The sequence below is a fragment of the Haliaeetus albicilla genome, chromosome 24, assembly GCF_947461875.1.
Source record: "Haliaeetus albicilla chromosome 24, bHalAlb1.1, whole genome shotgun sequence".
Lineage (NCBI taxonomy): Eukaryota > Metazoa > Chordata > Aves > Accipitriformes > Accipitridae > Haliaeetus > Haliaeetus albicilla.
The window spans coordinates 9,852,470-9,868,535 of NC_091506.1; the positions used below are offsets into that span (position 1 = coordinate 9,852,470).

General features: G+C 36.1%; 1 protein-coding gene across 9 annotated transcripts in view; it reads left to right on the forward strand.

Annotated features, from left to right (window-relative positions):
* FHIT (fragile histidine triad diadenosine triphosphatase) overlaps positions 1-16,066 on the forward strand; it is a 627,270-nt gene that overhangs the window by 160,471 nt on the left and 450,733 nt on the right. For 2 of the 9 annotated variants that reach the window (XM_069811997.1, XM_069811996.1), the window contains exon 3: positions 10,701-10,803. The exons of the other annotated variants lie outside the window; for them this stretch is intronic. The gene's annotated coding sequence lies outside the window, so the exon portion shown is untranslated. The remainder of the gene's footprint in view (positions 1-10,700; positions 10,804-16,066) is intronic. 9 annotated transcript variants of the gene reach the window in all.

The window sequence follows — 16,066 nt, forward strand, 5'->3', positions numbered from 1 at the left end:
CGTTCACAGTATGAACTAGTTTTTCCACATGCGGAAGTTCTGTATTTAAGTTGGTAAATCATAGCTTTCCCAAAGCAAGTTAGGCTTTACTGTTATTTTATTGTCTGGTTTTTTCTTCTCTTTCCAGAAGTGCATGTCTTCTTATGTTGCATCATTTTCCTAATTCCCAAACAGATTGTAGTGGAGGGCAAAATTTTCATCCACGCTTTCTGGTGGCTTCCATGAATGAGTGATAAAATATCTACACACTCCCACTTTGTGAACAGGGTTTGGAGTGAGATGGGAGGTTTGTATATTTTTAACCCAAGGTTACAACAACATAAGAATTAACTGCTTAGGTCCGGGGTGCTTGTACAATATTGATTTTTCACTTTGCAAAAAAGACACTAATGTGTGTATTTAAGAAAAAGGACTTGGGAAGTACTGTCTTAACACAATAGGACCACAGTTGAGGTAGAAGAAAGATTAATATTTGCTACATCTGACTACTTGGTATTCCAATTTAGCATTTCATTAACATTGTAACATTTTGCACTTGGTTTCCTAGGGAATATGAAGCTTAGTGTTGAAAGACGCCTAGTCCGGCAGTTCTGTCCTCTGGAGAGCTTAGAAACTGCTTTTTCTGAGGACTGACTCCTTTCAGGGTCCCTGTTGTTGGTCCTGTGCTAATTACTCAATCAAAACTTGCTTTTCCTTCAACAGACATCAAAGACAATTTTGCCTAATTTATTTTTTGAGGATTTGGACTGGAAATAGAGATGACCACTTGGAAAGTAAGAGCTTTTTCAGTTTCATCAAAACTGTCCAGCATTAGGCCATCCTTAAGAAATGAGTCTTTGAAATACAAGTTTGAAATGGTCACACCAGAAATTATTAATATTAAACATATGTTAACTGAAGTATTCCAATATTGAAATACCCTGATATTTCTACTTGGGCTGCTCAGTATGTCTGTGAGATTTTACTTCAGTTCCAGAGAAATGTATTTGACATTATAATGTGGATGAAAGTAACCCCTAAAAGTAAATGTTCTAGAAATCTTTTTAATCTTTCAACTTGCTCTTAATTTTCCTAAGCGTTTTACCCTACAGGTTGAAATCTAGCATCCATAAAGTCCTCTCTATGCCAATAGAGAATTCTATTGCTGTTTTGTGTTTTTTTTTTTTTTTTTTTTTTTTTTTTTTAAATCTGAATAGTATGCAGAATTTGTGAAATACAAGCAGGTTAATAATCTTGTTCTAACATTCCCATCTGCTGATATTGCTGATGTTTGTGCCCTTGCTCCTTAAGCTCAGCTGATAATTTATCTTTGCATTAATGTGACTTCTGCATTTCACTGTGTGTGTAATGGCCAAGATTTCTGTAGTGCTGAAGCCTACTCCTATTGTTAGGACTATTATATTTCTGAAAACAAGAAATTGGATGATACAGTAGGTGATCCAATTGAGTTAGGGGGCTGAGCAGAATTGTAACCCTAAACTATGTTAGAAGCAAAAGCATTTAATCCATTTTAATAAAGCATTTTCTGAAGTGCTGAGCATCTGTTCTCTCTGCTAAGTAGTAAGTTTACAAAATTTAATTCATAATATACTTTAAGTAATGACTGTATTCTTAAATCATGATCTCAGAAAAATGAGGGAAGTTGAAGAAATCCACTTTATTTGGTGCAAAATTTGTAGCCCAAGTTACAAAGTACCAGAAATCTTTTAATACAGGATCCTCAACCTTCATAATTAGATTTGTTTTAAAAAAAAAATGACATTTTATCAGAATATTTCAAGTATGGCAAGGACTTCCTGCTAGTCTTTGATTTGGTACTTGATGTTGATACAATTTTGAACAGTGTATATCTTCTTCGTCTCCCTTTCACCTGTTTCTGAAGATGAGGTGATGGTATTTTTTTTTTTTCTTTCCTTCCCAAACAGTAAGCTTGTAATCAAGATAGGTAGCCTCCTGGCGCAGGAGTTTAGAATAACAGAAATCCTTTGTCATGTAGGTAAATTCTGATTCTTTTAGAGAATCACAAGTCTGAGAATGAATTGCTGCTAAGGAGTCAATTCCCTCCCTTTCCTTGGAACCTCATTTAGCTACCTCAGTGGAAACCATTTACTTCTGAGCAGTTGATTTTGAGCTTCTGTCCACAGACAGAAGAGCATGGGTTTGTGCTTTGTGGCAACCTTGAGTCAACATGTACCTCCTTGTTTCTAGCAGTTAAATTTCATTAAAAGACAGGCAAATTATATCAAATAGCTTGCTAAAATTACTGTCCAATATAAGCAGTTGCACTTGTAAGTTACAAGAGAGCTGTGTTTACTGTTTAAGTAATGGCAATTTTAAAATAAATTGACTATTAGTGTTCTTGATTATTGCAGCTTGCATTAGGCAGCGTCAAGCTATTTGTCTCTCAGGTGTTGTCTTATAAAAACCATACTTTCGCGGAATGTTCTACAATAGTCATCAATTGACCATGAGCCCACAAGGTTATAGAATAAGAATCTTTCAGGTTTAGAAGTAACTTTTTCAGCTCAGTAAGTTTGATTTGGACGTCTGAGCAGCTATACGCTTTAAAGCAGCTGTCAATGACTAAAGAATTCTGATGTGACTTGCTTCTTTCTAATTACTGATACATGAAAACACACAGCAAAGGAAGCAAACCAGAAGAATTAGAAGTTCACTCAGAATTGCAGGAGTTTGGTGGTGTTGGTAGAATAGAGATGTAGTGGGGTAGTCTCCTGGCTGGAGCGTTCAAACTTATGGATACAGGATGAACAGACTGGGGGGCGGGGGGAGTGCGTCCTGTGGAAAGGAGAGGTCTGAATGTATGGAACTCTGTTTTGAAATAAGTGATGACCCAGTTAAGAGCTTTTTGGGTAACGACCATTCAGTAAAATGATCACCAGTAAAAACCTTTCTCCTTTATAGTGTTCTAATTTGAAGACTAAGAACTGGAAATACTTGGCATCAGTAATTGTTTTTAAAGAACCTTTTGTCTCAGCCACTTTGAGACTAGGGAACTTTAAAGGGAGTATATCAATATATTATGAAGTATTTGCATATAATATTGAGCAACCTGCATACTAGAATTTAGAAGACTAATGTCAGGTATTCCTTCTCCTGCCTTGATGTTGGTAAGTAACAGGGGGGAAAAAAAGAGTAAAATCATGGAGATGGGAAAAAGCAGACTCACTTCTAAGAGGGAGAGATGGCAATAGATAAATTAGAGCAACTGTGGTCCTTAAAAACTATTTTTCATTGTGTATTAAAGGAGGTAAGTAAGGCTGTGGACGGAAAATCTGAAGAGGAGTGAATGAATAAATAACTTCATAGAAGAGTAGCAGAATTAATTTGTGCTAATATGCAGGAAAGGGATTTTCTATATTGCAGATATGTAGATTTGAAAAATGCAGATTATGTCAACCACGGCAGTATTTCTCAACAGGTAGACAGAATAGGTAGGAAAATGCACGCAATGCAAGTAACTGGTCTGGATTTAAGAAACTTCAACTTTAACAATGATATTGAAAAATAGCCCACTGGGTCATGGACAGGAAAGAACAAATTATTATATCAGAGTAAGTGTCTAGATGTCTCAAATCCTGAGATACAAGTTGCTAAAAGAGACCAAGGAGCTACATGTGTATTTCTCTAGTTAGTACAGAAGATGAGAAGAAGAAAAAGTTTTGTTGTAGTTGTTATTTTTTGTCCATGTTTTTTTCTTCTAAGATCAGTGGTCCTATAAGGAACAGAAAGTGGCAAATGTGCAGCAGTAACACTGGGAAGTCCTCTCTTACTCTGTGAGCAAAGAACACCATTTCTGCAGGGAGATTCTTCCCATTTTGAGGCATCCAGAGGGCTAATTGGCACAAAAAATAAATTTTGCCTGATTATAAAAGATCACAGGGTTGATAAGATCTGCTGCATCAGTTTTCTAGGCACTGTAATAAGCTGGTTTTGATTGCTTAATACTTCAATTTTGGGGCCAGATTTAAAAAAAAATAATTGAAGATTAAACCTCCTATGTGCTCCTATGAGTTGAATGTGATTTTTGGAAGTGTTCAGTATCCAATAATTCTCATTAATGTTCATAGAGGTCTCTTTCAAGAAAACATGGGAAGATAATCTGTACTCTGGAATCCAGCAAGCTGGAAATAAAATAGATTTTTAGCATGTTCTTTAGTAATGAGGTACACTTGCTTTATCAAAATAAACAAAACAGAAGAATAGATAGAGGCATGGCTAATGGTTAAAAGAAATCACAGGCCTGCCTTATAATAAAGGACTGTTCAAGAGCAATTCATCCTTGGGAAACGATTACCTCTGTCATCCAGCCAAGGTCAGTGGCATATTCAGTTAATAGCTACATCAAAGACAGAAGCATAAATTAAAAGAATACCCAAACTCCAAGTCAGTTTGGGCAGAAAATGGGGAAAAAAAAAAAAAAAAAAGCAAGCAGTTTTTAGGGTCTCCCTTAACCTTTTCAGTTTTTGCATAAGGTTTTGTGGTCTTTTCTGTGGTAATTTTCATTGTTAATAATTCTCTCCCAAATTGCTTCCAGAAGAGCCCAGGAACATCAAGTCTAGGTTGTGTTGTGGTAATGCCAAGACACTGTAGCTAGTAGACAAAGGTCTGATTTTGTGCACACAGTTGGTATGTTGGTAAGCCTGGAAGTAATACTACTGAAATGAATTTGACTACTAATAATTGTCACTAAGTAATAGAGGAAATTTCTGTCCTCAAAAGCAGAACATTTCCAGTGCTGGAAGCATGTACACATGCACATGCCCTGGCAGTTGGACTCAACAACTAGTTCTGTCACAGCCAGTTTTTATAGATACATGAACGTAGTAATTTTATTTGTGTCTTAAACAAACATTTTAAAAGTTAAAATATAAAGTTAAAGGATTTAAATGATCCCTTCTCCTTTTGTGCCCCGCTGCCCCAACAGTCAGCCAGAAACCCTTACCACTGCTTTTCTTGCAGCTTCATTTATAGGTTATAAGTCATTCCTCTCAATAGGCTTAGCTTTGAAGTCTAACTTTTGAACTTTAATATACACTACAATACTATATTGTTACATTGGCAAACAATTGGCTGAGACAAGGTAATATGATTTTAAAGCTGTTTGCTCTTGCCTACTTTAATAAAAAAAGAAAAATAGCAACAGAAAAAATGACTAAAATAGTCCTGAATGATCTTAAGGCAAGATGATACTGTTACCACATGAGAAACCTTGTTTCATGTCACATGGGACTATTGGGAATGCGCTTTCTGTCTGTAGCCTTTTAAGGAAAATAAACTATCATGTTGACTAATGTTTTGTGTTTCCTTCCACTGGTCTATGTGTATTCCCCTTTTCTGTCTGTTGTATCTATTCAGATTGGAGACAGTCTGGGGTGGAGATCATACTGCTTTTTCTGTCTGGATGTAATGTAGTGACTCTAGACATGTATTTGAGTACTTAATGTAATAATGTTGAATCACACAGTACAGGCAAGGGCTTCTTCTAGGTATAGACCCATCCATTTTATGTAGCATGACTTGTGGGGAGTAAAGTTTTAGATTTATTTTCTGTTTGCTTTGAATTTGCAAATAGGTGGGTTTTAGAAGTTTCATGAACTTTAGGAAGTAGAATGGGGTTTTATTTATTTTTAAATTACGATGGAATGATACAGGGATCAGAAGGAAATGTGGCTATGTTAATCAAAGCTGTCAGCTCTTATTACTGGAGCACTCTTTGTATCAATTTTTAAAGTGTTTAATAAAACATAGGGACTGTTTCTCCTCTTTCTAGTCTGTAGTCATTTAACCGCACTGAAGTCAAGGGAAGGTACTTTTCATGTGCACTACAGTAATGAGAAGAGAGCAATAGATTCTTTTCTGCTGAAGGTTTCAGCATCTGGTAAGCGGTTTCTTTTCCTAGGTTGAAAAAGAAATCAGCAGTAGGTAGTGGCCTCTGTTTAAAACTCTTGATGCACCATTGGCAGATTTTCCTGGCTATCTCCAGGGCACTGGTTATCTTTGATATGAATTTGGCGTCAATTCTACGTAATTTTTTTTCTGTAAATCAGATACAGCTCTAATTTGATTTGCTTGTTTAAGGACTGACAGGATAATTTAGTCTCTTGGGTTTATTACATATTCTTATTTTGCAATTCCGTACGTGTGTATTAAAAATAAGTGAGATTGCTTGATTTTGCATGAGGCTGGGAAATGCGGTGCCATCCTTTCAAACCTCTGAAGTTTATGTTGTGTACTAAATGCATAAGTAGTTCTGCTGAGTTTTCCAAGATGCAATCCTTCCTGAGGTAGGCTTTGGGAACTGCATAATTAAGACAGAGTGCAGCAGTTTAGTCGGGGAAACAAGCACGAATATCACACTGAATTGAAAAGGAAATGATGAGGGTGCACCTTAGCCAACTCAGGCTATCTGACTACTGTAACTACAATAGGGAAAGGAACTCTGCAGTTCTCATAGATGAAGAATAAAACTTGTTTCGCTGGGCTTCTATAAGAGAAGATGTTGAGTACAGGCACCTCTGTGAAAATTAGTGCTGACAACTTTGCAGGAAGAAATAGAAAAGTGTTTAGAAGAAACATTTTGAAACTAATTTGAATGGAAAGCAGTTCCTAGGTCTGACAGAGAAAAGTGGTCTGCTGAACTTTTTTTTCTCCTTTTCCCATTTATCAAAGAGATTTTTCATCATATTGCACATCTGCAGCCTTCAGAACAAATTCTGGCAAGAGCACTCCACGTCACTGTGTTGGGTTGACCCTGGCTGGATGCCAAGTGCCCACCAAATGCCACTCTATCACTCCCCTCCTCAGCTGGAGAGGGGAGAGAAAATATAACAAAAGGATCATGGGTTAATATAAGGACAAGGAGATCATTCAGCAATCACTGTCATGGGCAAAACAGACTCGACTTGGGGAAAAAAATAATTTAATTTATTACCAATCAAATCAGAGTAGAGTAATGGGAAATAAAAATCAAATCTTAAAAACACCTTCCCTCCACCTCTCCCTTCTTCCCGGGCTTAACTCCTGGTTTTCTCTACCTCCTTCCCCTGAGCGGTGCAGGGGGACAGGGAATGGGGCTCGGGGTCAGTTCATCACACGTTGTCTCTGCCGCTCCTTCCTCAGGAGGAGGACTCCTCACTCTTCCCCTGCTCCAGCGTGGGGTCCCTCCCACAGGAGACAGTCCTCCACAAACTTCTCCAATGTGAGTCCTTCCCATGGGCTGCAGTTCTCCAGGAATTAAAAAAAATCAACATGTATTTTGAGTGCTACTGTAGTTGGTCTGTGTTCCCGACATAGTGGGATGAATATACAGAATAATAATTTCCCTGATTTTTCTCAAAAAATCTGAAATACAGAAAACTCAATATGAATTATGTATGTTTTTATAATTATTTCCTTTATTATAGAAAATTAATTCACACATGACTTAGAATAACACATAAGCATGGACTGAAAGATAAATATCTGCGTAAATGGTATCATGAATGGGGAATGGATACATTTGAGGATTAGCCTCAAATGCAGTTCTGGATCCAGAGCTCAGGTCTGATATGCTTAAGTTTAAAAATTCGAATAATTAGATATTTATCCTCTCTCTTAGGGAACGTTGTACCTTTCTAATTTTTAGTAATGTGAAAATATAAATTAGACAGAGCTCACTCTTTAGCTTTTCTTACTGTTTTTTGTTCTTGCCTTGTGATAGATAAAATCAAGATTTAAGCCTTGCCTAAAGGGCTACTAATCTGTTTTTTCTTGATGTCTATACCTGTTTCCAAGAGGCCGGAGTACTGACTCTAAGGCTGATAGGTTTCTGGGTTTTCTTTTCTTTGCTTTTCAATCCCTGAAGAGTACAGGGCCTCGTGCTAAGACAGTTCTTTTTATACTCTGTCCTGTAGTAAAAAGTAAGCTGCATTTTAACAAGACTTCTGTTTTTAAACAAATGAAGATGTGCCCTGAGCAGAGGTATTTATACAACAGTGTAATCATTATAATGGTTCTCTTCAGGCAAAGTGAGACATTCTAAGTAAGGACCTTTCCTATTCAAAACTCCGGAATCATTACAGTGGGAGGCTAATAAAGTTCAGTTTTAAATTCTAAAGGAGTGTGGCATTTATGCATGTGTATGTGTGTTAGGAGTCACTAGTCTTTGCTATTTTGCCTGCTAAATGTGGGTAAACTGTTTTTCTGGCTCTCAGGAGACCTGCCTCACTCTTACTTTTCGCTGAAGCGATATTTGGCATTCGCCAAATCATCTGTCACTCATGGGCCTCTGTTTATGAATCCATCCGTTCAGCTTGTGGAATTAGATGGCAAATTCTTTTCTTTCCAGTGTTTATGTTGAAGCTGCTGCCCAGCATTCCTTTTTTGTCTAGGATCTTAGTTTTGCTGTAATGCTGAGAAATGACTTTTTCATCTCCACATCCTAATGAAAGGAGCATAATGAAATCAGGAGGCCCATAGTGTTCTGCTGGAGATGGCTCTCTGGACCAGAGGAATGTTTAATTTTCCCTAAAAAACCTAAGGCTGTATGTGTGTGGGTAGGTGACAATAGAGACACATAGATAGTAAGAAAAACTGTAGTCTGCCAAGTGCTAGTTTCTTGCAAGAGATTTAGTAGTGGTACTTTTGGTTCCCCTTTAAGGGGGTTGGAGCCCATAAGCTTATATGTTTTTGCTAATCACTGCTAGCTGAAGATACAGTTTTCTGAATTGGTGGTATAACCACTGTGTCTTATCCCAAAGATGGCTATGTTTCCAGAATCAAAGAAATGATTCCCATGTAAATAACATATAAATTGGGTTTTATAGTTTGTCAAGAAATTTGGGTTATTTGGAGGTAATAGCCTCTGTTTAAATGTGCCTTTCTTATTGCAAGAGTTTCAATCAGGTGACATGTAACTGGGCTCTATATGTAGGCTGTTTTTTTAATATGTAACTTGATTTTCCTTTTGTACTTTTTAGACTTATCTTGGAATGCATTGGCTTACACATGTCTGTAAGAATTGCATCCACCTTTTGCCCTAACTAGAGGTAGGATGTGGTTAGTATGTGCTAGCATACCCTTGTAGTAAAGCTTTTTCTGGAGTAACTTTGTCTTGAGATTCCTGGAGACCTTTATCAGATCTGTGATAGGCCTTGCACCAGCCCTATAGGATGTGGATATGCATTTCAGAAGTTGGCAGAAACACACTTTTATTGTTTTTCTTTTTTTCCCCAGAATCATACAGCCATTGCTGTAATGGAATGTATGAGCATGCTTTGATCTACTTTAAAGATCCAAAAAATGCTGCTGCGCTTTTTTGTTGGTTCTGAGTTGGCATGTCCTTCCCAAAAATTTTCAAAGGTTTTCTGTTTAGAATAGTGCTTATATTTTAGATGGCATTGAAATTAATCAGAAGCGCCAACACATGTTTGAGTGTTGTCTGGAATAGGAATGACCTTTCTTTTTTTTTTTTTAAGGAAAAAAAAAAGTGCATAAGTGCATTTCTGCATCAGTCTCTATACTCCAGAAACATCACTTTCTTCTGCGTAGAGAGGCACTGTGACATATGGTGATGGCAGCGGCAGCTGAATCTCTATGAAAATTTAGAAATATGTTGTATGAATTTCATTGGGAATCTAATCTTAAAAAAGACCAGTGGAGATGAAAGGCCATTGCTCCGTGTGCTGTTTTATACAACTCTCCAAGGATTAATTAATTTTTCTGGTACTGGTGATGAGCAATTGTACCTAGTGGTAATTTGGTAGCTGGTAAGTTGATGGAATTCCAGACAATACAGACGTTTAACCATCTGCCTTGTTTGTTTTCACTTGAATAAGCTTTGCCCAGTTCAAACTAAATAATTTTGGAAGAAGAGACTGAAGAGAGAAAAAGCCAAATGTTTGTTTACTTATTTACAAACCAAAATATTGTACTTAGTTTTAAGTATTGTTTACACTGTAATCAGCTTTTTAAATTTAGTTTTATACCTGATTGCAAATAAACATATTTTTGCAAACAGCATATGTATGATTAGTGACGACCAGCCTTCCAACAGTCATCCCGACCTCTTTAAGTTGTATTTTGGAAGTAAATGTAAATCACTGTTTTTCTGCTTGTGGTGGCAGACCTTTTTGGTACTGAGAAAAGAGGCTGCATACCAAGTTTTTAAAAAGGTGCAAAGATAATGTTGATTAATGTGGGTTATTATGTAAGTACTGGACTAGCATTCATAACAGAATCAAAGGTGTAACAAATTAAACTTGCATTTAATTTTAATTACAAATTACTTCATTTACTCAGTCCCCTACCACACCTGTCTGCTCAATGATCATTATCGTGACACTAAAAGCACCAAAATATTGGTGAACCTGCTATGTGCAGCAGTATGCTTGCTTAAAGGAACTTTTTCCTAGTTTAGAGGGGCAGGCACCAGTGTGGTCACCTTAGTCTGGCTTCCACAGTCACTAGGCAAAGCCATATGACTTCCCCAAATTAATTCATAGTTGAATTAGATCTTTCAGAAGAACATCTTATCTTTACTACTCTTGATAGAAAATGACTGCTCTTGGTAATTTATTCAAATAATAAATTATCCTTAAGAGAAATACACCAAACAAAACATGCACTTAATTTCTAAGCTGATCTTTTTTTATAGTTACCATTTTCCATCAGTAGAAGCTTTTATACCTCTGTGTTTCTAGATTTTGAAGATCTCTGTGGCTTGTAGCTGCTTTTGCACTCAAGACAGTCCTCAAGCTTCCCTTCAATAAGCAAGATAGATGGAGTTCCGTGCCCTTTTGCAAAGTATGTTTTCTAATTGATTTGTTGTGTTTGTCTCGCTTGAATATTCTCCCATATATCCACCTCATTTAAAAAATTATAAATCCTTGAATGAGGCCCTATTCCAGCTGTGGCTGTACCAGTGCCAAATACAGAAAGTAGTTTAACATCCATTTGTGTGCTTGGGATTTCCCTGTGTGCATGTCCAGTGATGATGCTAAACCTTTGCTGCGAGGTCTGTGAGATTAATTCTGATGACTCTAGGTCTCTTCTAAACTGCTGATTCTCAGTGTAGTTTCTTGAGATGCAAATATGACAACATAATTTTTGTTAAACTTGATGTTTAGCACAGCCTTTACTTTTCTTTGCTCAGCTTTCCCAGTCAACCCATTTTCTTGCTTAACATTAGTGTCCTACTGTAATACAAAGCATTCTTCAGCCTATTATGCATAAGCCTTATCTGCAATGATTTAAGTTTCCTTTTAAATACTAGTAAAGATGTTAGTATGGGGTTAAATGCCAAATTCTGCAGTGTTCATCTAAAACCACATGATTCTTATTTACAGTTGTTTATTGATGTCTATTAATGATTTTTTAAAGAAAATACATTTTGTCTATTTCATGTTGACTTTACATAATTCCAGTTTCTTAATGAAAAATGTCATGAGCTGCTAAGTTGTTTTTTGAAAACATATATCGTTTTGATGATGTAGCCTTTTTTATCAGTCAAGCTTTCAAATGCAATTAAAAAAAAAAAAAAAGTTAGATTCCAGATAGCTAACTTTATTTCCCATAAATCCATCCCAAATGGTGTTGGTTTCACTTTATTTTAATTGCTTATTAGTACAGTTGTATAGTAACCATTCGGGTATTTTGCCATTAGCTGATTTAAGGCTAAAAAGAATATAATTATCTGAGTTGCCCAATTTGTGGATTTTGTTTTTCCTTGCTTGTTTTTTAAAGCTTAGCAATGTAATCTTTTTCTGACACTCTTGATGCTGCTTGGCTAGCTGTCTCAAAATTCTGGGATGCAAGTTATCCAGCTCTATTTAATTTCAGCAACCGTTGATTAATTTTCTCTCCCTAATTACTGCTGTAGAAAGCACCTCACCCTGCAACTGCATCATCTAGCTTTTTCCTGAAGACTAATACTTAGTGAATACTTTTGGGTTTTTTCTGTATTATTATTTCTATTAATACTTCTGCCACAAACCATGCAGATTTACAGCACACTTATAAATTCTGTGTTCTTAATGAAATCTTTCTTAATGTCCTAAATTCTGCTGGCCATTCATTTTTTCTTTATTTTTCTTTTTTTCTCTGCTGAGTTACGCAGTTTCTTAGTCCTGACTCATATGTATTGCTGGGAACAGCTTTACATTCTTCCATTCATTATGTAGCTCTCACTACTCATCTAAACCACGTTAGTTTTTTTTTTTTTTAATCAATCTGACCTAATTTGTTTGAGGTATGACCTTCTGTGAGCTTGCAACATGTTCTTAAACAGTGCCCAACTTCATATACCCCAAATCACTTGTTCTCAACTGACTTTTAGCATGAACAATTTACACTGTTTTATTATTCAGGCTTCCTGCTTAGTTTACTGAAAGTTTACTTAGTTTACTGTCACTTTTTTTTGCTTTCTTGCATTGTGGGTAGTTTTGTTTTGTACACCTGAATCTTAACTTTACTTACAATTTTGGGGAAGAGGTAAGCAAAGGCAAGATGGTGATGTTTTCTAAATGGTCTTCCAAGAACGGTGCCATCATATTCCTTTCTTTTTTTCAGTCTAAGATTGGTAGTTCAATCTATTCCTTTGACTATAACTTGTCACATTTGCTTCAATTTCTTAGTAACTTTTTGAACAGAAATGTGCACAAATATATGCAAATGAAAAATACTGTTAAAAGTTGGGCTGCATTTGAGATGTTGGTATTGCCAGTTGCTGGAGGATCATAGAATCCCATGGATCATCTCATAGAGTGGAAACAGTATATGTTCAGTGGAGCTGGTGTGGACACTGAAGGGCTCAGTTTTCTGTTCATAGTTTAGAAAGAATCATAATAAAATTCCTATAACAGTTGTCCTTGTGGGCAGACCTTCCAGTGCTTAGAGAAAATATTTGTGTATATTCCATATAAAAAAACCAGATTTTTATTGACCAAGGAAGTTAGTCTGGTATAGTCTAGCTTGTTTCTGCTGTAAAGTATGCATTCAATTTTGATAGATGAATGGAGTTTGGTTTGTAGTTGTATAGGTTAAGGAAAATATTATTAATTTGGCCTAAGTATTTTTGACACTATAAATAAATCTGAAAATTTATTTATAATTTGTATGAAGACATGTCTGTTAGATAAAGTATTCAAGTGCTCTGATTTGGAATTGAGATTTTGAGGTAGAAGTTGGCAGACTGAATACTGAAACAATACTATCCATAGATTGTGAGTTTTGAGTGTAAGCTTGATAAGCACGATCATTGTACGATTCTTCTTCCTCACTTGAATAATTGCCTGAGAAGAAACTGTTCCTGGGTCATCTTGGTACAAAAGGACATTTGAGGATAATAAGTTTTTGGTTTAGAGCATTTTTATTTTTATTTTTTCCAACTGATACGAATGCAAAAATTCTGCTTTGGTTTGGTCTTGCTCTTCTTGTATATAAACATTTTTCTGCTATAAAACTGATGTAAAATGTGCTAGCTGTAACAGTGAAAGAGCGCACATACTGCTGAAAGTTAATCAGATGACACAGAAAATTAACTAGTATCATCTTAGGGTTACTTTTGATTGCAGAAATCACTCTTTGCCCTGAATAGGCAGTTCAAATAAATCATGCAAATAGGCAATGAGTTAATGGAATAAATTAGAAGGGGATTAGTAGTAGAAGCCCTTTATTCATCAGAGGAATGTCAGAGAGCTGTATATACCACTTAAGAATTAAATTTTCCAGTTTCCATGTTATTTCATATTATTGTTTTGATATACTCATGTTGAAGGTATAGGATGAATCTTGAGTATATGTTCTTGAATAGAATAGGTATAGCCGTTTGTAATCTACTTTTTATTCCTTTTCAAGTTTGGGGAACTTTATTAAAATAATTTAAATCTGGGTCAAATACTAGTCTCACATCTGGGACATCCATACCATTGACTGATGAAATAGGCTATACATTTTTTCAAATAGTAAAATAAATTATGGAAAATTTACCTAGTTTAACTTTATGTGAGTGAAGTGGCACTAAATGGTAGCGGATACTAGATCTACAATATTGATGTGATAAGTAGGATTTCTGAGAACATATCTTAAGTTGATTCTAGTGTGATGGGAAATTTTCCTTCCTGTCATAAGGCTTTGGATTGTGCCTTTAGTAAATTAAAACAAAATAAATCAAGAAATTAATTTAAAACTGTGTTGATTCAGAAAGAATTAAGTGTGGCAACACTTACATCTAATGATTCAAGAATTGTGTGTAAATACATATTGCACTTAGGCTTACCTAGTTATTTACATATTATATGCACTACAGTATAGTAGTTTTAAATGTCTTTAAATGCAAACTGCTGCTGAGGTTTGATTGCTGATTTGAGATAATACTTCACTTGTGTTTGGAAAATAAATTCCTCGAGGGAAATCAATATTTGTCATGTCAGATTCCATACCTTCGTTTGTTGGGGGACAGGGTTGTCTCTGGGGAAGAACTGATCGTTCATATGCTACTGTATTAGCAAGATCTATTTGCGGAAAAAAGGATTGCTCAGTCCAGATTCATCTATCATCCTGCTCTCTTCTGTCTTTTCCCTGAACACCCTGCACCAGCGTGGGTAAATTCTACATTCTGAACTCGAGAAAGTAATAGCTCTGGCTCCTGGTGCCTTGTACCCAATAAATGTTTGACTGTGTATGTTTGTGTTCAGTAGGGATAGGGAATACTAGTGTATGGGAAAGATAAAAGGGATTGTAAATAGCTGGAGAAACATGCTTTACTGAGATGTTTCTCCAACATAGAAATAATGACATAATGTATGCAATAGAACTGCCTTTTTTTCCTCATGTTATTGAGTGAATATAGGCATATATAAGTGTGCACCAAATGTTAGTAAAATAAATGACATACTAATAATATGCTCTGATTTGTCTTCAGAATTCTCCCACGAAGTATGATGCTCCAAATAATTCATCATATGTATATTTCTTCTTTAAATAAAAAGCTGTTTTGCAAATTTAGCCAGCTTTTCTCTATGGACATGTAGAAATTGGAGAAAAAAGTTTAGCCTGCCCAGTAAATAACCTCACTATCCATCCAAGTAGGGTAGGCACAAGCATGGTTCCCTCATTGTGCCTTTCAGAAGGTCAATCTTCTGCAAAATGGGGTCCTTGTGCTCTGTTTGCCCCCATGCACAGACCTACAAGTGTTCACTCTGGGGGAATGTGGCTGCTCCCCACACTGCTTTTGAGTTTCAAATCATATTTCAAGAGATGCAATTGCTTCAGGGACCTCTTGTGAGATTATGTGACTCTTTCATCCAAGATTACTCATCCCAAATTGCTAATTCTGCAGAGTAGCTTCTTTATCAGTAATACAAAGATTCCAGAAGCGTACTAGCCTGCTTTAATAGTGCAAATGTCCAGGGCACAGGTGCAAACTGAGAAGCTGCATCTGAGCAAATCTACAGCTGTAGTATCCTGTGCTGGACATTCTGCAGAGATGCATATCAAAGTACTTTGTAAAAGTAATAATTTTGAGTAAAGTATTCACCTGTAGGAATACAGATTAGTTATTGCTATAGCAACCTGTATATATTCTTCAGTTAAAACAATCAATTACAAAATATCAGTCCTACATCTTAGAGTAAGGCCCCAAATTCCATTCTTCAGAGTTAACACACAGGTCAATCACAGCTTGGAACGTATGTTCTACATATAGAACTGGAATACTTTGCTGCACGTTGCTATGTAGCTGTTGAGTTTCACTTTCCATTTATCTAAATACATTAAGAGTGTGTTACATGTAAGCAAAACAACAAAAGAAAATCTCCCAAGTCTTTTAATCACTTGAAACATTGTATTCAGGAAATGTTCGGTTTTGTGGATGTGGGTTTCTGTGCTTTAACACTGCTCTAGCAGTGTGATACTGGAAAGTGTACTCCTATGTTATATCACTCATTCAAGGGCTATTGAACAGGTCAAAGGGGAGCATGTAGAGAGCATGTTGGATTGCCAGTGGGTAGGAGCTTTGCTCAACTTGTGCAATGCAAAGTTAATAAGCATATATTAAAATGAGAATCAA